Genomic DNA, 25397 nt, shown 5'->3' with positions numbered 1-25397 from the left:
TCAGCTTCCTAGAGCTGCCATAACATAGTACCACGAACTGGGTGCCTTAAATACAGAGATTACCTCACGGTTCTGGAGGCTAGAAGTCCAAGTTCAAGCCATCAGCGGGGTTGGCTGGAGGGAGAATCTGTTCCATGCCTCCGGCCCAGATGTCCTGTGGCTTGTAACAGAGTCCCAATGTCTGTCCTTATCTTCGCAAGGTGTCTGTATGTCCATGTCTAAACTTCTCTTTTCATAAGGGCACCAGTTATATTGTGTCAGGGACCCACCTAACCTACTCCAGTAGGACCTCATCTGAACCAGTTACATCTGTAATGACCCTGTTCCCAAAAAAGGTCACATTTTGAGGGATCGGCAGTTAGGGCTTCAACACACAAATTTGTGGGGGACACAATTCAAACCATAACACCTGCTAGGGGGCACCTTCGCTAGATGCCGAGGAATGGAAAGACGTGTGGATACACAGTCTTTGCTTGATTAACCCACAGTCCAGACTGGGACACGTACAGTATTCTGCAAGCTGGGTACAGTCAAGGAGGGCGATGGAAACACGAGTCAAGCTCCATGGGAGCAGGAAGGAAGGAGCCTCAGAGGAATGACCTTCGAGTACTGGGTACAACCTTTCAACTGCGTCCTAGTGAAGATGAAGGCGATATTACCAGATTGTCAAAGCCACCTTCAGTGTGTCTGTAGCCTTTCTATAGTGTAAAACCATGTAGTTGTTAAAACTAACATACTGTGGCACGTAAGCCGCCTGCTCTAGAATTTAAAATGAAAATACTGAAAGTTTCGAATGGTCAGTCATGGTAAGACTATAATTTTAGTTTAAATTGTTTAGAAAATGTATCCAATTAAGTCTGTAATCAGTGTTCAAATGGTCATGAAAAATTATTGTCCAAGTGGGGTTCATTAAAATTGTGTTGTGTTTAAGGCAGGCGGCATCTATTCCCATAAAATAAAATAAAATCATAAAAATACCGTGTTGTGGCTGAATTGTGTCCATCCCCAAATTCCTATGTTGAAGTCCTAACCCCCAGGACCTCAGAGTGTGACTGTACACACACAGGGTCTTCAAAGAGGTGATTAAAGCTAAAATGAAGTTTTTAGGTTGGGGCCCTAATCCAAGATGACTGCTGTCCTTATAAGAAGAGGGATTAGGACACACAGGGAGAGATGTCTGGGATTCGCACACACACAGAGAAGAGGCCACATGAAGACAAATGGAGAAGGCGACTGCAAACAGGGCGGGGGGGGGGCCAGGAAACCAGCCCTACGACACCTTGACCTTGGACTTCCTGCCTCCAGAACTGTGGGAAAATAAAATACATCTCTGTTGTTTAAACGTCCCAGTCTCTGGTATTTTGTTGTAGCAGCCCTAGCAAACTAATACATACTGTTAGTAGTTTAGAGTCCTCAGCGTTTTGTTTGTTTGTTTGCCTTTTGGCATTTGGTTTTGTTTTGCTCCTTAATTTTTTTTCTTAATTTATTTTATTTATTTCTTTGGTTGCGCTGGGTCTTACTTGAAGCAGGCAGGCTCCTTAGTTGTGGCTCGCCGGTTCCTTTAGTTGCAGTACATGTGCTCCTTAGTTGTGGCATGCCAACTCCCAGTTGTGGCATGCATGTGGGATCTAGTTCCCTGACCAGGGATCGAACCCCGGCCCCCTGCATTGGGAGCTCAGAGTCTCAACCACTGCGTCACCAGGGAAGTCCCACTCCTTAAAGTTTAACTTCAAAATGATATACATGTACATCTCCTTTCTACCCCATCCTCATCTCCCCGCCACCCCACCCTCATCTCCTCTCCCCATGTAGCCCTTGTTATAATTTGGTGTGAGTGTATACGTCTAGAGGATTCTTTTTATAAATAGTATGGTATTGTACATATTATTTTGCAACTTTTTTTCACTTAGTTATATGGCTTTGAGATCTTTCTATATTTTAACATTTTCCTTATTGACATACTTTTAAACTGTTTCCAGTGTTTGCTAGTAAAGTCTTTATTTAAAAAACTAGCTCTTTAGGTCTAGTTGGCTGTTTAAATAGCCTAGTTTCTTTAAACTTGTACAGGGAATAAGAATGGTTATTCTTGAATAAACTGTCATGTCTTTGAAAAAGGCAAAAAGAACCAGAGTCCTCAGTCTCTTAAGAATTCAGCAGAGCCATACTGCTTAAAGTGATGGCTTCAATGAAAAAAAAACGAAAACAAAAAAACCCTCCAATAGGACAATGTACATTTTTCAACACATAGAACTTACACCCAAACCGGAAAGGATATCTGATTTCTTAGTGCTAAATTGCTTAAAACGTCAACTGAATGTTTCCCGTAAGGCCTGGTGGGATTCTACTTTAGCTGCAACTCTGGGAATATACGAGGCCTGGTGACCATTTGCATTTTATTGTGACTTGGTATGGATCCGAATTATTTTGAGTTAAAATCAACCCTCAGGCTAAGAAAAGCTGATATAATTTATTTTAGACATTGAACGACATAGCAGATGTGACAGCCCCTCCAATCTGCCATTACCTTTGAGAGATTTAACTGTGTTTCACAATACTTTTGGTGCATATAATTGTTTTATTCTATTTCCAAAAGATTTTTACTTTGCCTATAGCCATGAATGCTTTGTCAATTATTATTTGTACATTTTACCCATTCAGTTTAGCAGCAAATAGCTTTTATTTGAAGCCCCAAACAAAAGCAAACACAATAATCTGAAAGGATGCGTGCGGATTAAATATCTCTGGGGCTACCTGACAGCCATTGGGCTGCACATGCGTGTGCGCTCCACCCTTTGAAAGAAAATCTATGAATTTTATTTAAAAATCAATTTGAGGCAAACAGTGTACAGAATGTCCTACTGTAAGTTGACATTAAGTACCTATTAGGTTATAGTTAGAATAACCAACTTTAACTAAATAATAGTGATAATTTAAAGATAATTTGTTCAGATATTACAGTACCAATTAAAATGTGAGCTTTGTAAAGTCTGAACATAAAAAGCAATAAAAGTTTTTATTTTAAATTGTCATCAACACTCCCATACCTCCCTCCAAAGCTCCATCACGCCCTCAGAGATGATGGGTCCCCCATGAAGCTGCAGTAGAGAACAGTGGAGTTAGGTCTCTCTGAAAACCTTAACCAGTAGAGTAATAATAGTGGTGGTATTAACAGCAATAGCAGGAGTACTTATTATCCAACTTAGTTAATGAAACATCTGCAATTAAAGTTTTACTGGATTTAGAGTATTTACAGGAATTGGAACTTGAGGAAAGCCTCTGTAGATGTTCTCATACACTGAGTTCTATTCTCTCGTCTTAGTGGATTAACTCTTCTTGGAGGCAAGAGCCAGAAAGAGAATAAATACCTTTCTCCTGTTTACGCTCGGCTAGGAGCATGCGCAGAAGGTAGGGTGCCCCTGAATGGTCCCCTGCTCACTTGCCGGGACCACTTTTCACCCTCTGCAGCCCTGGGCTTGGTTCTGAAATTCCATCCCAGTTCTAGCACAACACAAAGCTACTTTGACCCTTCACCTCTTTCTCTTAGAAAGGTTGGAGCTGAGTTCTTGCAAAAGCACAATTTTTGGTGGTTTATGCCCTGAGGTCTGGAAGCAGAGCAGAAAAGGCTTTGGTGTCAGGCCCGCCTGGGCTCAGCTCTTGGTTCCTACACTCACTAGCTGTGAAATCTTGGAGAAATTACTTAACTTCTTTAAGCCCTAGTGTCCTCAACTGAAACACAGTACTAGTGCTACCCACACCATGGGGTTACTGTAGTGATTAACAGACATATAGCATGTGTCCTGTGACAGTTAAACCTCTTCGCTGGGTGAGTAACCACATGACCTCAGTTTGGATCTGGCACACCAGCTAAGTCAACATCAGAGCAGGTAGGCTATGAACACCTTGATCGCCAAATCTGAGCAAAGTCAAACTCCCCATCAACATGAAGCATCATATAATAGACAGGGAACCCTGATGGCTGACCAGTCTCCCCATCCAATGCCTTCGGCTTCTGGGGTCAAGCAAGGCTAGGATGGCAGTACTGGGACGAAACAGCAATGTGGTCACATCAGCATGTCTTTACATTTATTGTAAAGTATTGGTGTTAAATTTTATGGATATTTTTATGAGTGTGAAATTTACCAAATTTTTTAAAAAACAGTGAAAACAAATATTTACACATCAGAGAAATTATAAACATATTACAAATACTAAGAAAAACATTTATAATGGTTGTATTTTATCATTCAAACATAAAGTTTTTAGACAACCTTAGTAAAAGTGAAGTGTTTGAAAAATAAGCAAAAACTACATAAATGAAGAACATTTAATCGTAAGTAATGAAAAATAAAAGAAGATTATTTGATCTTTTTATCAGAGCCCAATCCCCCCAAAAAATGTGGTTCAATGGTATTGTTGTTGAAGGGCAAACTTATTTTTATTGAAAATTTTGCAGTTACTAAAAAGCTCTTTTTCCTTTTTTTTTTGAAAAGAATTGTGAGGAGGTAATTATGAGCTAATGTCAAATATCTCCTTAGACTTCATCTTCAAATAATCTTATCTCCTGTTTGATGATGCTGAAGAATTCTTTTTAAATAACTTTTTTTTTTTTTCTAGCGGGGAGAAGGTGGTCAGAGTCTGAATGTTTTTATTGACAGCACGTTGTAGTTTGTTCCAAAAAAAATGCATCTCAGTGTTACCTTCACCATTTCTGCTTCATCGCATATCGAGATTCCAATGCAGTTTCCATATTAACTTCAAAGATACTCTGTTTATATCTTACTTACTAGGAGACTTTTTGAATTGGAGTGAGAAATAGTCTTGTCATAGAAATTCTCCTCCTCTGCTGTCTTCTGAAGGAATGTAGCTTTGTTCTATTTGAAAATTAATGCAGCATGGAATTCTCTGAGTACATCTTACTCAGACATAACATGATCCCAATTCCAGATTATTTAAATATTTTCCCCAAAAGTTTCACCAACAAAAATATCTACAGTTCAGTAGTCAAAACGAGAACCCTGACTCACAGGGCATTAGTTATCACCAGTGCTGTTTTTATGCATTCCTTCAAACACCATTGCTTGAGCACATATGACCTGTCAGGTCTTCTGCTAGGCACTGAGGAAAAATGGAGAACGTGGCAGATGTTATTATCCCTGTCCTTGGGGTGCTCATGGTCTAATGTGAGATGCAATAAACAAATAAATAATTGCAAATGCTGATCTGATTTGGAGGGGAATAAGTGAGTACTAGAGCAGAGTATAGGGTAATCTGCCAAGGTCTTTTGCAGGAGGTGACATTTAAGCTGAGTCATAAATGATAACATAATGACGAAAAAAGATAACAACAGGGCTTCCCTGGTGGCGCAGTGGTTGAGAGTCTGCCTGCCAATGCAGGGGACACGGGTTCAAGCCCTGGTCTGGGAAGATCCCACATGCCGCGGAGCAACTGGGCCCGTGAGCCACAGTTACTGAGCCTGCGCGTCTGGAGCCTGTGCTCCGCAACAAGAGAGGCCGCGATGGTGAGAGGCCCGCGCACCGCGATGAAGAGTGGCCCCCACTTGCCGCAACTGGAGAAAGCCCTCGCACAAAAACGAAGACTCAACACAGTCATAAATAAATAAATAAAAGAACGTGAATTTCTTTAAAAAAAAAAAAAAAAAGAATCCAAATTTGAACCTTAACTTAAATTAAAAAAAAAAAAAAAAAAAAAAAAAAGATAACAACAAACAAGCCATAGAGGGAAGCGGTCCAGGCAGAGGAAAGAGTGAGTAGAAAGGTCCTAGGGCAGGAAAGAGCTTTGTGTATTCCAAGAATTTAGGGATATCCTGTGTGCCTTGGCCGAGTGAGAGAGCAGGAGACAGGCGTGGATGAGGGTGTACAGTGAAGAGGAGCTAGAATAGGCAGAACCTAGTGGGACTTGGAGAAGATATTGGCCTTTATCTTTAGGGCAATGGAACGTCATTGAAGGATTTTAAGTAGGGAGGTGACATAATCGTCCTTTCAAAGAATGCTCTATGGAAAACTGGTTGGATGAGACTGGTTAGGAGGCTGCTTGGTCAACCACGTGAGATATGATGGTGGCGTTGACCCAGATGATTGTGGTGGAGACCAAGAGAGACAAGCTTATGGCAGATACATTTGAGGTTCAGCCAAATGAACGTGCTATTGGGTTCTAGAGCAGAGAGTGGAAATGCAAGGAATCGAGGATGGAACCCAGTAACCAGGGGGCGATAGTGATGGGGCAGGGGTGATGGCGCCTCTTACTAAGAGTGGGAGAGGATCAGACTCGGACTGAGGGAGGCGCTTCTAGGGCTCTGTTTTGTATGTTAAGACTGAGATGCCCGGGGCACCCCTAAGCGGGAATGTTATCGATGGACCTGCTTAACGGGAGAACACAGAGACTAGAAGAGGGCCCAGGGCCAAGCCTTGAGCAACTCCCACAACTAGGGGACAAGAGGAGGAGGAGAAGCTGGCAGAAGAGCACAAAAGAGAGGCCAGTGCAGGAGAAGACAGCAAGGACGGGGCGTATCAGAGATGCCCAGGGAACAGTGTCCGGTAGAGCAACAGAAGGACCAGAAAGTCCACTGGAGTTGGCAGTATGGAGGCTGTGGGTAATCTAGCCATGCACAGTTCCAGGGCAGAGACGGGTGGCTGGAAGCTCCACTGGTGAGGAAGTGGACACAGCTCTTGTAGACAGCTCTGCTGAAAGCTTTCCCTTTTCGCCAAGCAGGGGAGTCCAGAACGGGGCCCCGCACCATGGGGCAAGAAGACAATCACTTTGCCCATTAAGCACGCTCAAGCCCTCAGCCCAGACACCTTTTCCAAACAGAAGAACCTCTTCTTCCAGCTGCACCCCCACCATCCTCATAGTTGTCCAGCTGAGTGTGGGATGGGAAGGGACCGCTCGCTTTGGGCCTCTATGGGGGACATCTGCTCCTTTTGTTGCCTAGGTGTCCTCGCGTCCCTCTGCTAACAAGCCCCACACCCTCCATCCACGCCTTTTCCACTTGGGCTCACTCACAGCGAGTTTCTGTCCCTTACAACCAAGCCACCCTGACTGATACACCCTTTCTTCTGAAACGGTTCAAGGCCAGCTTTTCTTGACCTTTTCCCTTAGCCAACAATGAGGTAAGACGTGAAAGAGTCTAAGAAACACTGGAGGGTAGGAAATTAAGGAGAATTTGGAAGAATGCAATTGTTCTCACAACATTTTGATTTTTCAAATTTTGTTAAACTAACCACATTATGGGAAATTGCCAATGGAGGAATATTGATTTTTCCAAAGCAGAGTGGTGCTTTAGGAAGAGATTACATGGCTTTTATTGAAATCGCAGAATCGCTTTATTTTGTACGTGCCCTCTGTAATGGCCTGGGGGTGGGGGAAGAATGTGTAATAAAAGTAAGAAAAGGAATAGAAGGAATTTCATTAAGGGTAGGACGCTAGAACATGAAGATTCCAGCTCTTACATAACTGAAGAAGGGTAGAAATTGAATATCGGGAACAAAAGGAAATAAGTAAAGTGAAATAAGATGCAGCAGATCTGATTCTTGCACCACCAGCCAGTTAAACTCTCCTTTGCAGATCAGACATCTTTTCTCTATTTGCTGCAAAGCTTCAAAGCTACAGGCTGGCATCAGGCCATTAGAGTAATTCAAACCACACAGATGACACTTCCTGGAGTCCAGCTTCTAACCACATCCCTCTCTCCCCTCATCTGCCCAGGTCCTGGCACCAAAAATTTAAAAAGATGGGAAAAGAGAATATTCTTTCCTTTCCCTTTCGATGCTCTCTGTGCCTCTCAACAATGTCATACAGTTCCCAGCTTTCCCCAGATCCCCCCTTTCCTACTGCTTCCAGGCAGTTACAAGCCAGGGGAGTCTGGGTGGACCCAGAAGAACGCATGTCTATTCTCTAAAAGCCCCTGTGGGAAGTTCCCACTATCCTATGGGGGTAAAAACGCAGTCTGTTTGGTTCATTCTCTATTTCCAGTGCCCCCGGGGCCAGGCACGTGATTGACAATAGTATTTCTTTAATGAGTAAATGGATGAATGAGTGAGTTTTCCAAGAGGATATATTCAAATGCTAAACATCTCATATCCATGTGCTTCCAATTACCTCTAAAGAAGTTTCCCTGGTTTGTTTTTGTATCCTTGTGCTTTGGGGGAAAAACTCAAAGCAGCGAAATGACTTTTTGCTGGATCCTGAAGCGTAAAAGTAAAAGGATGGGATCTTGGCAAATCTGTGAAGCTGATGACGCCTTCGCTAGCTTGACTCGCTCTCAGGGTCCCTCTCACGGTCTGTCTCCCTCCCCACCTCTCCATTTCTCTTCTTTCCTCATCTTCCTTCTCCCCCTGATCTCCAGGGCTCAGCTGTGAATTCTGCTGCCTAAAATATAGCTCGTGAGGACTGAACTCTCCTAGAATTACTGGAATTTTAGTAAAAGTTTCTTGAAGACCAGCACAAAGGAATAACCCTAACTGGTAAAATTTCCTGGAGGTGGGACCAGGTGATTTAGGAGGACTTAATTTTTCTATTTCAAATTATCCCCAAATAGGCAGCTATATATATTCTGACCATTCATCAGGCTGTGTCTGCTCCTTGATACTCTGATGGACCAATTTGGATTAGGACCCAGAGTTGCACGATTGCCTTTAACCAGTAACTACCATCCCTGCATCCATCCATTTATCCATCTATCTCATTCATTCATTCATCCATTCACTGAAGAATGAAAATAATGAATTCCCTGGTGGTCCAGTGCTAAGGACTCCGAGCTTCCACTGCAGGGGGAGCCCCGGTTCGACCCCTGGTCGGGGAACTAAGATCCCGCAAGCCGTATGGCACGACCAAAAAAGAATGAAAATAGTGATGAAAACGACAACTACATGCCAGTTCTCTCACAGCTTACAGACTCGGGGACAGAGAGATGGCAACCAAATAATCCAGCAAGTGAAAGAAATTCCTGAAATTAAAGGAGTGGGGCTATGGGAGTTCGTCACAGGGACTGGGGGTGTCTAGAGGGGCTTCCCAGAGGAAGGAGGACTCAGTGGGGGAGCAGCGTGGCTCTTCCAAGGTACAGAAAGCAGGCTGGAGGGGCTGGAGTGGACGATTAGCTGGAGAGGAAGGCCGAAGCCAGACCATTTAGGCTCTTTGGGCCATGTTTAAGATTTTCTTCTTTATGTTAAGATCAGCAGGAAGCTACTGAGTAGTCTTAAGTGGAGACGGACAGTGACGTTATCATGCATTGAAATATGTTTCAGATACGTTCATGTCTTCCTGTGCTTTTCTTTTCTGCGCTCCTAAATCAGCACGGCTCTTCCTGGGGAGGAGTGAAACCGCGCTTTCCCGGGTGGCAAAGACCAACACGGGGTCGAGGTTTGGCCATTGGCTTCCAGTCCAGAGATAATAGCTGTGAGAGCCAGAGCTCTGATTTGTAAGAGCAGAGCGTCCAGTGAACCAAAAGGCAAAGTCCCGAAGAGACCAGGGGGGTGAAGTTCATCCAAAGTGAGTAGATCATACCCTGGACTGTATGGGGGCGGGGTGGGTGGGGATCGCGAGCACGAGGCCAGAAGGACCGGCCAGCCTGTAGAAACCATGCAGAGAGAAGGGCATGGAGGGACTGCCCAACCTCTGCCCCAGGAGCGCCAGAGGGCCGGGTGGGACCGTAGCCCACGTGGCAGCCCGTCTACACCCGGGAAGGCACGCTGCCAGGAGGCGGCCTGGGCTGAGGGGTCATCTTTCTCACAGCCCGCTCTCCCCACATCATGAGCCCAGCCAGGGTGACATCAACCTTTGTTCAGCCCACGCAGACTGTCGCCCTCGGTTCAACGGCTCGTGACACATGTAAGTTCTCCCCCCAAGAGAATGTAAATTGGTGCAGCCACTATGGAGAACAGTATGGAGGTTCCTCAGAAAACGAAAAATAGAGTTGCCATATGAGTCTGTAATCCCACTCCTGGGCATATATCTGGAGAAAACTCTAATTCAAAAAGACACATGCACTCCAATGTCCACTGCAGCACCATTCACAATAGCCAAGACATGGAAGCAACCTAAATGTCCATCGACAGATGAATGGATAAAGATGTGGCACATATATACAATGGAATATTACTCAGCCATAAAAAAGAATGCAATAATGCCATTTGTAGCAACATGGATGGACCTAGAGATTATCATATGAAGTGAAATAAGTCAGACAAAGACAAAAACCATACGGTATCACTTATATGTGGAATCTAAAATATGACACAAATGAACTTACCTATGAATCAGAAACAGACTCACAGACATAGAGAACAGACTTGTGGTTGCCAAGGGGGAGGGGGGTGGGGGAGGGATGGAGTGGGAGTTTGGGCTTCACAGATGCAAACTATTATATATAGGATGGAAACACAACAAGGTCCTACTGTGGAGCACAGGGAACTATATTCAACATCCTGTTATAAACCATAATAGAAAAGAATGTGAAAAAGAATGTGTATATATATATACACACATATATATGTATAACTGAATCACTTTGCTGTACAGAAGAAATTAACACAACATTGTAAATCAACTATACTTCAATAAAATAAATTTTAAAGACGTTCTCCCCCCAAGAGATAATGGTGAAGTAGTAACCTGGATATGCCCCAGTGGGGAACAGTGGCCCCGTGGATAAGGAAACCCCCCGTTATCTGTAAATGAACGAGAATAAAAGAATCGCCTGGGACAAGAAAGTGGAGAGACCCATCCCTCTTTAAAATGAGATTGGAGGGAACTCCCTGGCGGTCCAGTGGTTAGGACAAGGCACTTTCACTACCGTGGGCCCAGGTTTGATCCCTGGTCAGGGAATTAAGATCCCGCAAGCCGCAAGGCGTGACCAAAAGCAAACAAACAAGCAAATAAATAAATAAATAAGATTGGCCTTTTTCAAAGGGCGTCTGGCTGCAGGGTGGAGAGCTGTATGCCAAGGGGCCAGAGCAGAGGTGTGGGACCAGGCGGGAGGCTTTGCAGTGGTCCAGGCAAAGTGGCCATAGCTTGGGCTAAGATAATGGTGGCCCTGGAGCTGGAGAGATGTGATGAGATTCCAGAGATATTACTGAGATAAATTGACAAGACTAAATGGAGGAGCAGATATGTAAGTACAAGATAATTATACTAATTAGGTTTCCACTGTAGTATAACCAACAGTTACAGTGGTTTCCACTGTAATGTTGGATAACAAACAACCCCAAATTCTCAGTGGTTACAATACTCATTTCTTTTTCTTGTTATAGGTCTGCAGGTTGGTTGGGGGCGTTTCTGCTTCGGGTTGTAGGTAATCCATGTATTTCTCATTCTAGAATCTGCAGTTTCCTGGGGGCAAGCTCTTCCACGGCGGATGGCAGACGGGCAAGAGGCCAAGCCAAAACACAGAAGCACATTTCAAGCCTCTGGCTGGACACAGCCTAATAAGTGCCTGCTCATATAGCATCAGCCCCAGGATGCCAAATGGCAAAGCCCAAAGACAGTGGGCCAGGGAATCAGACTCTGCCCAGGGAAGCCACGGCAAGGATGAATTGGGAACGATTAGTGCTATCTATCTTAGGAGCCAGGGATGGCGCCTAGGTTTCTGGCTTGCACAGCTGGAGAGATTGTGGTGCCCTTCACCGAGAAAGGAAATACCAGAAGTGGAACAAATTTGAGAGAGATCATGAGTTCAGTCTTGGATATTTGGTTCTGAGATGTCTTTGAGTACCAAAGTGGCAGGGGCTATAGAGAAGTCTGCCCTGGAGGTGTGTTTCTGGGAGATGTAGCAAAGACTAGCTGGAACCTGCTGTCCATCCACTTACTCCTTCTTCTTTAGTTTTAGAACATCTAATTTTTAGCTGGCCATACATTTCCAAACCTCCCTTGAGCCAGGGTGGTCACCTGACTAAATTTTAACCAATGAAATATAAGCAGTGCCAGGTATGACTTCTGTCAAGTATCCTTAAAGGAAAGGGTGTGTCCTTCCTCCTGACTTATTCCTGCCTGCTGACAGAAATGTGGTTGTGATGGCTGGAACCCAAGAAGTCATCTTGGACCATGAGGTAAAAGTCCTAGGTTGAGGATGGCAGAGCGACAAGAAGACTAGATCCCTGAAAAGAAATACTTTTATAGCATTTAGGCTACTGATACTTGGAGTTTTCTCTCATCTATAGTCAAACCCAATCCTAACTGTTACAAGAGTCATGAGAGCAAAGAAGTACTGGAAGTCGTTTGAGTTCAGAGTCAAGTTTCCAAGACAAGGGTTAGGAGAGCCCAGGGCTGAGCTTGAGGAGCTCCGACGTGGAACAGCCAAGTAGAGGATGCTACATCCGTAGAGAGACAGGAAAGAAGCAGGCAGGGAGGTAGAAGAAAAAGGAGAATGGGGTGTCTTGGACACGGCATGGAAGGAAGAGAGTATCTCAGGGAGGAAAGCATCGTCAAAAGTTGGAATCAAGCTGCCAAGTGAGATGACGGCAGAGGGCATGAGTTAAGTTCGGCCCATGACAAGGACACGGGGGTAGCATGGTCTTTGAGCCCCAGAAAGTGCCCTCTGGAAGACTTAGGAAGAAAACAAAACTCTATTATGGTTATTCAAACATAATTCCTGACAATTTTCCGAATAGCCTTAAACCACTCTCCATCCTGAGCACACTCCTAGAGGCTTGAAGAGGAGAACAACCTGGGTGCAGCCTCCAGTAGAAGCTGCCAGGACTGATGGAGAGAAGCAGATGAGCCTGGACATCACTTTTTGCCCTTAAACTTCAGCTCTCTCCCCCCACCCCACTGCCTCTGCCCACCCCCAGGCCTTCTAACAACCTGTGCCTCTCCGGCCTCTCCCTCACCCCACTCCCACTCGGCTTCTCATTATTTTCTTGTGAAAGGGCTAATAACCTCACTTTCTTGCTCAGAATTCTTCCAGGAATCCCTACTGACTATGTTTTAAAGTTAAAATTCCTTAACCAGGCACACTGATCTTTCACAGTCTAACCCTGACCTTTTTCTCTGGTCTCACATCCTCGACGTTAGCCCCCCAGCAACATCTGCCTGCGATCACATGAAAGACCCCCGTGTGCACCGCTCATCTGTGACCAGTCAACCCACAGCACAGTGAAAGATAAGAAAATATTGCTGTTTTAAGGCACTACGTTTTCGGGTGGTGTGCTACACAGTGACAGATAACCAGAATAGAAATTGGTACCAGGAATGCGGTGTTGACGTTTAAAAACGTAAACCGTACGGCATTGGCTTTAAGCCTGTGCCACGGCTTAAAGGAGTTTCAGGAAGATCGTTATCGGGCCTGTAAAAGCAGCGAGGAAATTGTTATTGGAAGCTGGAGGAAAAGAAATCCGTGTGATGTAGTGGTGGAGAGTTTAGCAAAGCTGTCACCTGTTCAACTGTGACAAATGTGGAAATGTGGAAAATAAAACCATCCACAGCTAATGGATAGCAGATTTGGCTAAGGAAGTTTTGGGCAGAAGGTTGAAAGTGTCAACTGATTTCTTTCAGCAGATAAGGGACAGATAAAGAGAAATGAACTAGAAGAATTTTTCAGTTTTCAAACATAATTTATAGAATATACAAAGAAGCCAGGATATTCTGGGTTCAAAATTAAACTGCTTCACACTCCCAGCCTTTCCAGAAGGCAAATTATTCTCAGAATAAGACGGTCTTAAGGTAAAAGTTCCTCTCGGACTTGCCTGGTGGCCCAGTGGTTAGGAATCCGCCTGCCAATGCAGGGGACACGGGTTCGAGCCCTGGTCCGGGAAGATCCCACATGTCTCGGAGCAACTAAGCCCGTGCGCCACAACTACTGAGCCTGCCCTCTAGAGCCCGCGAGCCACGACTACTGAGCCCGTGTGCCACAACTACTGAAGCCCATGAGCCTAGAGCCCATGCTCTGCAACAAAAGCCACCACAATGAGAAGCCCGCGCACCGCAACGAAGAGTAGCCCCCGCTCGCCGCAACTAGAGAAAGCCTGCGCGCAGCAACAAAGACCCAATGCAGCCATAAATAAATAAATTAAAAAAAAAAAAAGGGTCCTCTCAAGGATGTGGTTCTCTTTTACGATTTCAGGAATATTTAATGGCATGTCTCCAAGACCTCTCAGCTGGTCAAAAGACTTCTAAGACTCTTAAGGGTGTTATCCTATAGCATCCTAAATCTAATCCCAAGCCAGACAGGGCCCCATCTCAAAATATTTGTGAGTGTGACTTTTATAAATTCCTCATGATTCCGGGGAAACCCATACCATGTTTATAAGGTTTGAATTGATGGCTGCGTCATCAGTTTGAACTTAAAGGGGTGGAGATGGTTCAAAAACGAAAAGAAGCCTCTGGACCTCCAAGCTGATGTGGGCAGGAAGCAGGCTATCGAAGCTATTCAGCAGCAAACAAGAGCCCTTTCTTGCAGCAGACGAAGGATGCTTCAGAGGCCAGCCAATAACTGTGGAGAATAACCCCCCGAGGGCAGGGCTGTGACCTAAAGTAGCTGGGTCCTGCCCAGCTGAGAAATCCAGGATGCTGGCTTTCTCTTTAATGTTGCCCGGATAGGAACAGGGTGGGAAGCCGTGGGCAACAAACTTGATAAGGGGTGCCATGCCTTAGCTCTTAACTCTTCCCACGTTCCTACAAATGGCCCGTCTGCCCTGCAGGACCGTTCTGCTGGGCTGTCACATGTCCTCAGCCCTCACCCTGTGGGCCCTGGGGTGGCACCCGTCACACTGTGTAAGCCGCGTGTGTCTGTTGGTCTGTCTCCCCAACACGGTGACTAGCTCTGTGAAGACAGGCTTGCTCTCAGCATCGTTTCTGAAACCGGTGGCCGGAATTCCACTGCCGTATGCGGTCCTGGAGACGTGGTGTGGATCTGAGAAGCACTGGGGCTTGTTTCCTGTGTCGACCCGGTGCTTTCCTTAGGGTCCCTTTTTCTCCAGGGTCTGAGGTCCGGGTCTCTTGGCAAATGCGAACGTCTTTCCTCCTCTTGCAGAAGCCACCGGAGGAAAGTTGTATTTCTCTGGGTCTCTGCATACAAGGCTCTGCTTATTTTTGGGACTCGAATAGTCACAGAAATTAGAATATCTGGTCCCAGCCTGCGTCTGTCCTCAGCCAATGACCTTCAGGGAACTGTCACACTCCATGGGAAACTTCAGCAGAACCTTCTATACAGCAGCACACACACACCACTGCCTTCAACTGAATGATACTGTCACCAGCTCCCATGCCCACAACGTGCAGGGACCTGGTGAGGCTGCCCCCAAACACATATTCAAACACATCTTCTCTTTTCCCACCTTCAGCATCACAGTCGTTACCTTTCTGGGTTGTTATTTTGTTATTTGAATTTCTGACTGCCCTCTAACATAAGCTCTGTAAGGACAGTGTCTTGTCATTTTTGTCTTCCCGGAGCTCAGGCACTCTGGAAACGTTTGCTGAATGAATGAGTTTATAAAGGAAGCAGAGTGATATGGTGAAAAACAAAAGCGCAGGGTATTTACTCGGGTGATCTGAGGGCCAGCTCTGTCATGCACAACCTATGTGACACTGGGCAAATCCGTTTTCTCACTATAAAGTGAGGCTAACACGGCCTGGTCTGTCTCCCAGAGCTATTGTATGGAACAGGTGAGATCTACGAAAGAGTTCTTTCTCAGCACTGAAGTCTGAATAAATACGCATTATTGTCATGGTGAAAATCTGGAAACCTTCTGTGGGCAGATGGTCAAACAACGTGTGGTCCATCCACACCGAAGGACACTACTCGGCAATGAAAGTGAATCCAGTGTCTACAAACAGCAACTTGGATGGAACTCAAGGGAATTGTGCTGAGTGAAGAAAGTCAATCCCAACTACCCTATGATCGCATTGACTTAACGTGATTGAAATGATAAAACAGAGAGCAGATTCGGAATTTCCAGGGGCTAAGGAGTGAGTGGGGAGCTATGAAAGGGCAACGTGAAGGATCCTTGTCATGGCAGAAATGCTCTGTATCTTGTCCGCATCAATGTCAATTTTCTGGTGGTGATTTGGAAAATCGTTTTTCAAGATGGTATCACTGGGGAAAACTGAGTAATCTCTCTGTATGATTTCTTGCAATGGCATGTGAATTTACAGTCATCTCAAAATTAAAATTCTAAGAAGATGCATTAAAGTTATATGGTTGGATCAGAAGTGTATAAAATAACAACTTATGTTCATCGATGGCTCACATCGTGCCAGTTTATCTTATTCTCGTACTGTACCATTGCTATCCTATTTTACAGATGATAAAACTGGGCACAGGAAATATTAAGGCCACAAAAATAGTATGTCGTGTTGCTGGGGTTCGGAGCCCAGAGACACCACACCACAGTCACCTCAGCTAAGGACAACATGGCGCTCTCGGCATTTGAACCGAACACAGCTTAACCCTCAAACCACCTCTAGGTATATTTAATTAAGTGCAAAGACCACCAGCAATAAGGCTCATTCAAAAGTCATTGTTCAGGATTTCCCTGGGGGAAGATGAACAAGCTCTGGGGGTGGGTGGTGGTTATATTTGTACATATCTGAGGATATAGTAAAAACCACACACAGAATTGTATACTTTAAGCAAGTGAATTTCAACGGTATGTGAATTATATATCAATCCAAAAAAATCCCCCTCCCTCCAAAAAAAAGTTCTTGTGGTCTGGAAGTAAGGACTTGGCCTCTGACGGTAATGGCGGTGGTAAGGAAATTCTAAGAACGAATGAACTTATTAAGTAAAAGTGGTCCACGGCAAAGACATTAAAGATGCCGTGAGGTTCTGAGCCGGGTGACAAGGAAAAGGACGCACTGGAGATCACAGAGATGTGCTGAATTCGAGATGACAGCATCCCATCCTAGGGACAGCTAGTATCTGAGTCAGGGGCCTGGTGTTTGGAAGAGAAGTCACAGAGCTTTGGGATCCAGAAGTAGATGATATATCTCGGGGGGACAGAATCAAGATGGAAGATCATTTAATAGGAGGAGATAGGGCGGAAGGAATTACTTTCTAGCAGAAAAATAGAGCTCAGCGTGTGAAATCGTCCGTCTCTGACAACACACTGAATTCACATTTTTCTTCTCTCCCTCAAAGGGCAAAACCAGATCCAGTGGGAAAAGAATAAGACTCAGAAGAACAGGTAAGAAAAATCATGTTTCCCTGGGGAAACACATCACCTGGTTTCTCCTATGCACCTTTGCTGTTGCATGTTTTTTGTGGTGCTGAAAGGAGACTTTGAGTACCAAAACAGGCGACTTTGGTGTTAAAAATTAATACAGTGTTCAATTTTTTTTTTAAAGTAACGCATTGTAAAACCTAGGTTTTCTCAAGCTTTTCAATCAAACTTAACAAATCTTATGATTTCACTTAGAAATCTATTTAAATTCAAGTAATTGTTTACAAAAGGACTTTAGAACTTTTGGCTAATTAAATTCCCTTGGACATTTCATAGTGCTTTTATAACGAAAATATGTTTAATTTTCTTTTTAAGCACTTTGGTTGTCTAATGAACAAAACGTTCCCAAATACTTAAACAATGCTTGCAAAATTACTAAGTTGGCCCTTATACACACGGTGAGAATTAAATTCTCTTGAGCGGGGCTGCTGGTTGCCTCTGACCACCACACAGAACCTAGCGGCCCAGGAGTGGCCTGTGATGACACACTGTTGGAGAGGGTGGGCACAAGAAGGCAGCTGCTTCCCCGTAAAAAGCAGGAGAACAGGCCTGGCTGACAGTATGTGGTACCAACCTGCCCGCGGGAGAATCCCAAGTTGTCCACACAGCTGGCCCTGCCTTAGGAAACACCTCCCATGGGGAAGGTTGCCCTCTACTGGCTTATGTGAGCCCACAGGTGGGAAGGCAGACAGATCAAGGGGGTTCAGTGTTCCAGAAAAGCCTGGCAGATTCCACATATGAGCGGTATTTTACGGCATTTGTTTTTCTCTTTCTGACTTACCTCACTCTGCATTCTGCATGATGGTCTCTAGGTCCATCCACGTCTCTGCAAATGGCTCAACTTCGTTCCTTTTTATGGCCGAGTAGTCTAGAAAAATGATACAGATGAACTTATTTGCAAAGCAGAAACAGAGACACAGATGTAGAGAACAAATGTATACATACCAAGGGGGGGATGGGGGGGATGAGATGAATTGGGAGATTGGGATTGACATATATACACAACTATGTATAAAACAGATAACTAATGAGAACCTACGTATAGCACAGGGAACTCCCCTCAATGCTCTGTGTGGTGACCTAAATGGGAAGGAAACCCAGAAAAGAGGGGATATATGTATACGTATAGCTGATTCACTTTGTTGTACAACAGAAACTAACACAACATTGTAAAGTAACTCTACTCCAATTAAAAAAAAAGACACTGGCAGGAAAGAATCCGTAGTGTTTGGGTTTCCACTGTCTCCTGATGCGGCTCTGAGGGAGCTGAGCCTCTGCCTTGCACCAGGGCCCCCTGTAAACGCAGCACAGCTCCGCCATGACACTAATACCTTTGCGTCAAATCGCCTTCAAGTGATACCCACGTTGTGTGCCGGAAACCGAGCCTTGGGGATTGACTCCAAAATGGATTTTCCCTATTCCATGTTCTACTCAGTGGTAAAGAGGAAGGTTCCAGATCCTACAAGCATTTACCTAATATACCTAATATGCACGAGGCAATTTCATTTACGTTTTCTCCTCTGTTCCTCTAAAAAGCCTTGCGAGAGAGTTAATATTGTCACCATTCTGAGGCTGAGGACTCAGCAAAGAATTTTTCTTTGCAGCAGTTTCTGCATCTGACGCTGACGGGCTCGTTGATAAGCCTCCTTCCTCGCCGTCACTTCCCAGCAATGACTTCTAATCTTGATTCTAATATTGATTATAGTAACCACAGGAAACCCGTACCAAGCAAGTCTGTATCAGGACTAGATGACGTTCCTTAGAACTTATGAATGCGGCCCCGGCCACAGGGAAGTGTTTGGAATCCGGTCCCTAGGGTCCTTGATTCTTTGGTAGAACAGGTGGGAGGTGGGGAGGATGCCGCCGCCGTGGACGGCCGGCTAAGGCGCAGCAGCTCCAGCTCTGAGGCCAGCGCGGAAGCCGTCTCCCCGCCAGCCTGTGACGAGCACTCCATCCAACGGGTCACGCTTAATCTGACTGTCACTCAAGGGGGCTGGTAAAACTCAAGCCTGCTTTATTCTGGATGGCGTGTCAGAGCAGCAGTCTGGAAGACTGGAGGCCCGTCACAGCTTGGCCGATGGCTCCATCCCGGGCACCTACCCCCCGTCAGCCTCCAACATGCCTGCGTTCAGAGCAGGGGGCAGAGCCGGGTCCCTGCAGGCTCCCGTTGCCACTGGCTTCCCCGCCGCAGAGGAGGCCCCATCCAGGTCCACAGCGTCAGGAAACGCAGGCCTTGTGTTTCTATGGCTGGGGGCTCGGGGGCGGCTGTTTAATAAGGGGGTAGACTTGGCCGTTTATAAAACACCTTCTGAGCTGCTAGGGACAGTGCCGTTGGCTGCAGTCGCCACCCGTTCCCCCCCCGGAGCTCAACCATGCCATGTCCCCTCTGGCTTTGGAAATCACTCACTTGGAATTCATTTATTAATAGGAATCTGGGCTTGTGCCTTTAAAAGAAAAAAAAAAAAGTATGGGCTGAGGCACATTTATCTGTTCAGACAGAAACCAGAAAAAGCATCACTGATGGGGAGACAGGAGCCTCCGTGGGTCCCAGCTGGCGGGGCCTCGGAGGAGCGGAATGGTGTCTCTCAATTTCTAACTCGCTTTCAAATCACCTGGGGGTCTGGTGAGAAGGCAGACTCTGACTCAGAGGGGCTGGGGGCCTGAGAGCCTGCATTTCGAATATGCTCCCCCCAGGTGACGCTGACGCTGCCGGCCTCGGACCACACTTTGAGGAGGGAGCGATGGTGGGGTTGGCGGGGGGGGACCACCATCCTCTTTAGGGTCTTCACATGCCATCTCCTCCCACAGGAAGGACCCCCCCACCTTGTGGCCCAGAGTAAGTGCTCATTAAATGACACCAAGCGGCTCATACATATAGTATAGAACGTAGTTAGTGGCAATGTCAGTCTCAATCTATAAATGAGAGCTGGTTTTGTTTGAGAAGCCTTGACCTTGGGGGTTAACCTATGGTGTTGGGACAGTCGTGGGTGACATTTGATCCCTCTCTTTTCCTCCGACGCTTGGACCCATGGCTCCTGTGGGGTGACTTGGGACAGCGTTCCTCTGCCTTTACGTTTGATGAGGGGCTCTTCACGGTGCCCATGGGCTGCACGCAGGGTGCCCCACCTGGCCCCCAGGTATGATGTGTCCCCCCTCCGCTCTAACCCTTGAGGCTCCCAACTGGACCTTCGGGCAGCATGACAGCACCTGTGTTTGGAGCTCAGCATCCTGGGGGATACAGGGAGGCCATGGTACAGCATGGCCAGATTCTGCAGCTGGCAACTCCTGCATCCAATTCACCTGCAGATTCCTGGGCCTCACCTACGACACCTAATTGAGGCCCCTGGGAGTAGGTTGGAGTCTTTCGCACACTGGGTTCTGACACTGGCTTTTCTCCCCGGGAAGCCAAGGGAGGCCTCTGTGTAAACATGGATGGCCAAGAGGTATATGCCTGTGGGCAGCTCTCCCGTCAGCAAGGAAACCCGCAGCATCGTATGTTTTTTCCCAGAGGCACAAACACCTGCTCTGCAAGCTCTCCGCTGGGCTCCAGCTAAGGAATTGGTTTCCTCCCCTGGGCATGATGACGTGAGCTTTTTCTCCTTGGAACACCATACCCATTTCATCAGCAAACCCTTTCCTGGAGCTTTAAGATGAGGTGAGAAACGATGGTCCTAGCTTAAACACGCGACACCCATAGAGAATATGACGTATCTGTATAAACAGCACCCGAATAAGCAACAAAGTGGAGAGCATGGTGCTGACAAGGAAACCCCAGCTTCCCCGGCTGGAGGGGATGGATACACAAATGCTGGGAGAAGCGGCTTGCCCTGCCCAGGAGCGGTGCGTGACCTCACTGGGGAGGAACATCGCATCGGGAAAGAAATGTACCAGGTGGTCCAGGCCAGATCTTCTGACTGTGAGAGACTGGGTGCTGTGACCAACACTTAAGATGCTTTCCATGCTCCTATGAAATCAATGCCTTTTTTCCCCCCTGCTGAGTGAATGTGGGGATTGCGCCAGAATCAGAAAGATTTCTGAGGATTTCTCCTAGAATTTCAAGGGTCTGTAAATCCTGCGGCTGGCTGGGAGCCTACTTCGATTATTTTTAATGCAGAAAAGGATGTATTTGAGCATCTGGCCTAGAAATGGACTAAATCTGTCCATAGCATAATTGGTTTGGAAAGAGCTGGAAGACAAATTGAGATTGTGGGTGTAAACAGAAGAAAAGCTGGCAGAAGGGGAGCCAGATGGATGAGCTCAGACACAAAACACACACAAACAAAAGCTGCTTGGGACACCAGAGGAGCACATGGGCATCTGGGGCCCAGAACCGGACTGGTATGAGGGTCCTCCTTGGCTGGGAAGCGTCTAGACGCAACGTCTGGCTCCAAGGACGTTCCCTGCATCTGAATAGCGGGAATCAAAACCAGCTTCCACAGGGGCTGATCCCTGGCCACACTGTGACAGGTGGCCCTCAATTGGCCTGGGTAGTGAATTCAGAACACAAACAAATCACAGAAACATCACCCGGTTCCTTAGAGAATTTAGGCTCGAGGCTGAGGCAGGGGTATGATCGGAGCCAGAGATTTGGAGAAGATGACTTCTTGGTTACTATATATAATTGTGTCTTTGTGTGTAGCGTTCCAGGGCAGCCTAAGTATATTTTGTTTGCAGCCCCGTCAGCATGGTGCAGAGCATCTTGCATGTGGGGGCACGCCTTACAGCAGCAAGGCGGGCTGAGGGGTGGGCATCGATAGTTAAAAACATCTCCTACTGAACCGTACCTCGTGCTCATGAGTCAGCAGCGACCGTGAGAAGCTGTTGTCCAAAAGGCATAACTTCTATCTCCACCCAGCAGATACTTATAATTTAAAAATAATAAGTTTTTCATTTGCTTACAAACACTGAAAACATTTTCCGAGAGCACATAAAAGAGCCTGGGAGGGACAGGCGCAGCGAGAGATGACACCAAGCCAGGTGCCTTTAACAGCCCAACAGTGAATAGTTACGCTGCCCTTTTCAGAGCTGCGACGTGTGACCCACCCAATTAAGCCTCCGAGAGGCTCGTTCTGCAGGCCCACAGTTCATGCCATCCCTTTCATGTCTGTCATGACAGCGCTGCTTTCTGCGCCTGCTTTCCTTTGCAGTTTGCACCCCGTGCAGTCAAATTTCATGCTTCCAAAATGAAAAATACAACTGCCAGTTCTCATCTCTGGGGGAAATGAGTCTTATTTCTCCCATAAATCACGAGCATGCTTCAGCCGTGCGCAGAGCATTAGCAACTCTAGAAGTAAATTAACTTCAGTTCCTGGTGAGACCCGAGGTTGCTGAGGGTGATTTGGGAATTTTGATTTAGGGAAGGGGAGGCAGGCGGCTTCACAGTGGCTGTGAGGTGCAACCATTCTCAGCTGAAGGCAGGATGCCCACGCCTTCGCCCGGTTGACTAGCGGTGGCCCGTGTTCATGCCTGATGTCGCAGGGTAATCATCAAGAGCACCCCTCTCACTCCACAAGTGTCCCGTTTAGGTTGATAGACGATATTGTCAGTCTAATTAAATTGCAGATGAAATAAGGAGCAAAGGCTTGTTTTGTGATAGAAGCCAGGCAGACACAAAAGGCCACATATTATGTGATTCCAATAACACGAGTTATCCAAAATAGGCAAATCCACAGAGATAGAAAGTAGATTTGTAGTTGCCAGGGGCTCGGCATGTTCGGGGGGAAGTGGGGAGTGACAGCTAATGGGGGGTGACGGGTTTCTTTTTGGGGGGAGGAAAATGTTCTAAAGTTGATTGTGGTGATGGTTACAAGACTCTGAATATACTAAAACCACTGAATCATACACTTTAAATGGGTGAATTATATTACATATGAATTCATATATTATATACTGTATAATGTATGAATTCCAGGATGAATTGTATAATATATAACTCATATAATACATAAATATATGAATTGTATATATTCATATACACGAATATATGAATATTCACTGTATATATTCATATACATGAATATATGAATATATATTCATATATAACATATGAATTGTATAATATATGAATTCAAGCTGCTATATTGAAACAAAAGCTTGAAAAGAGTTAAACCGGCACGGAGGGAGGAATAAATTAGGAGATTGGGATTAACATATACACACTACTGGGCTTCCCTGGTGGCGCAGTGGTTGAGAATCTGCCTGCCAATGCAGGGGACGCGGGTTCGAGCCCTGGTCTGGGAAGATCCCACATGCCGCAGAGCAACTAGGCCCGTGAGCCACAATTACTGAGCCTGCGCGTCTGGAGCCTGTGCTCCACAAGAGAGGCCGCGATAGTGAGAGGCCCGTGCACCGCGATGAAGAGTGGCCCCCGCCTGCCGCAACTAGAGAAAGCCCTCGCACAGAAACGAAGACCCAATACAGCCATAAAAAAAAAAAAAAAAAAAAAGCTTTCAAATTAAAAAAAATATATATATATATATATATACACACTACTATGTATGAAATAGATAATCAACAAGAACCTATTGAATAGCACGGGGAACTCTACTCAATATTCTGTAATAACCTACATGGGAAAAGAATCTAAAAAAGAGTGGATATATGTTTATGTATAACTGATCCACTTTGCTGGACACCTGAAACTAACACAACATTGTAAATCAACTATACTCTAATAAAATATTTTTTAAAAAGAGTTAAACCGCAGAAATACCGGAAGAGAAAGACAGAAAAAATCTTGGGCCCTGTGTTTCTGCCGGCGAGAAAGACTCTGTACTAGAAAGGCTGGTCCCTCTGAGGAGAGGCTGTCTTCACTTTGAGGGGATGTGGTAACCCTTGCTGGCCTCTGGGGGGCCCCATGCCACAACGCCTGCATTTTTCTGAGACTTGCTGGAGCAAGAAAAGGAGTGTGAGTTTCCCCACGGTCACCGCTGAGAGTCAGGGTGTGCGCACTCGCCTTTAGACGACGGAGGGATTGGTGGGGGACCAGCATCCTGAAGGTGGGGATGAGCAGGGGCACCCAGCAGCAGTGGGTGGCCGGAGGGAAGGTGGCAGGGGATCCCGATCCGGACCTGCCGTCCTCGCTCACGCCCATGGCCAGCAGGCTCCCATTTAGGGAAGGGAAGGGAGGAGTTCCAGTGCAGGTAGGTTTGGGGGATAGGAGTTTGTCCCCCCAGGGTAATTAAGCCCATTATTCTACGTGTAGCACAGAGTCAGAGTGGGGACAGATCTGCCCAGTTAGGTTGGGAAACTCTAGGACGCACAGGACAACCACGAAGGGCCCACTTGAGGGGAGGGCCCTCAGGCCACATCCTCTGAAAGAGATAATGGGACCTGGAATGCATCCCAGGCCCCATCCACCACCAGCATTGGGATCCTCATGCAGGGGAACGGAGCTGAACTTGAAACCTGTGAGAAGACTGAAACTTTACCTTGTGATGAAGACAGAAAATTTGCCTTTACAGTTTTATATCCTCAACCCCTCGGACAGGGCCTGGCACTCAGCAGTGGCTCAGATGAGCAGAGAAGGCTACCAGGGCTGCACGGTGTCCCAGCTCAAGGCCAGGGTATTACGTGTGGGTCACCAACAGAGGGTGCCATACGCCTGAAAGAGCAAGGCCAGGCCCGGGGGGCCAGAAGCCTGCTTGGCGCAGGGGTGATGGAGCTCTGGCTCCCTGCAGACCAAAGGTGGAGATGCGGCGTTCAAACGTGGGAGCTGGGGCCGGCAATGAACCCCAGTATCCACACACCTGGGGCGGGGAGGAGACAGACGCATTCTCCTGCCAGGGCACTTCCTCAGCATTAGGAAAGGAAGCCAACCGCCTGGGTCCAGAACAGGATCCACGCCGGGTTTGTTCACCTGCGCGCCCCCTAGCACCCTGAACAAGGCCCTGCACACGGAAGGCACACAATCAGTGTTTCTCAAATGGAATGAATTAATGAAGGCGCCTAGGAGGATGAGATTGCAGCTGTACTGTACTATTCTTAGACTGTATCTGAGTGTAGTGGGTTGGCCAAAAAGTTCGTTCGGGTGTGTCCATAACCTGTGGGGACAAACCCGAACGAACTTTCTGGCCAGCCCAATACATCCTCCCAGGCTGTCCCTCTGGCCTCTGCCTTGTGTGCCTTGGGAACGTGAGCTACACATCAACCCCCGTAAACCACTGGGTGGGGTCTGTACCTGGGCTGGTCCTTCTACTGGATGGAGCTTGACAAGACCAAGGGGGGCCC

At 46.4% G+C, this 25397-nt stretch overlaps 1 long non-coding RNA gene across 4 annotated transcripts in view; it reads right to left on the bottom strand.

Annotated features, from left to right (window-relative positions):
* Nucleotides 1-25397, bottom strand: part of LOC309615469 — a 270174-nt gene that overhangs the window by 194226 nt on the left and 50551 nt on the right. For all 4 annotated transcript variants that reach the window (XR_014236826.1, XR_014236827.1, XR_014236828.1 and 1 more), the window contains one exon: nt 17950-18036. This is a non-coding gene — a long non-coding RNA (uncharacterized lncRNA). The remainder of the gene's footprint in view (nt 1-17949; nt 18037-25397) is intronic.

This window comes from Balaenoptera borealis (assembly GCF_965194805.1).
Source record: "Balaenoptera borealis genome assembly, chromosome: 18".
Taxonomy (NCBI): domain Eukaryota; kingdom Metazoa; phylum Chordata; class Mammalia; order Artiodactyla; family Balaenopteridae; genus Balaenoptera; species Balaenoptera borealis.
Note: the sequence above shows the minus strand (reverse complement) of the source record. Positions and strands in the feature narration are given on the sequence as shown.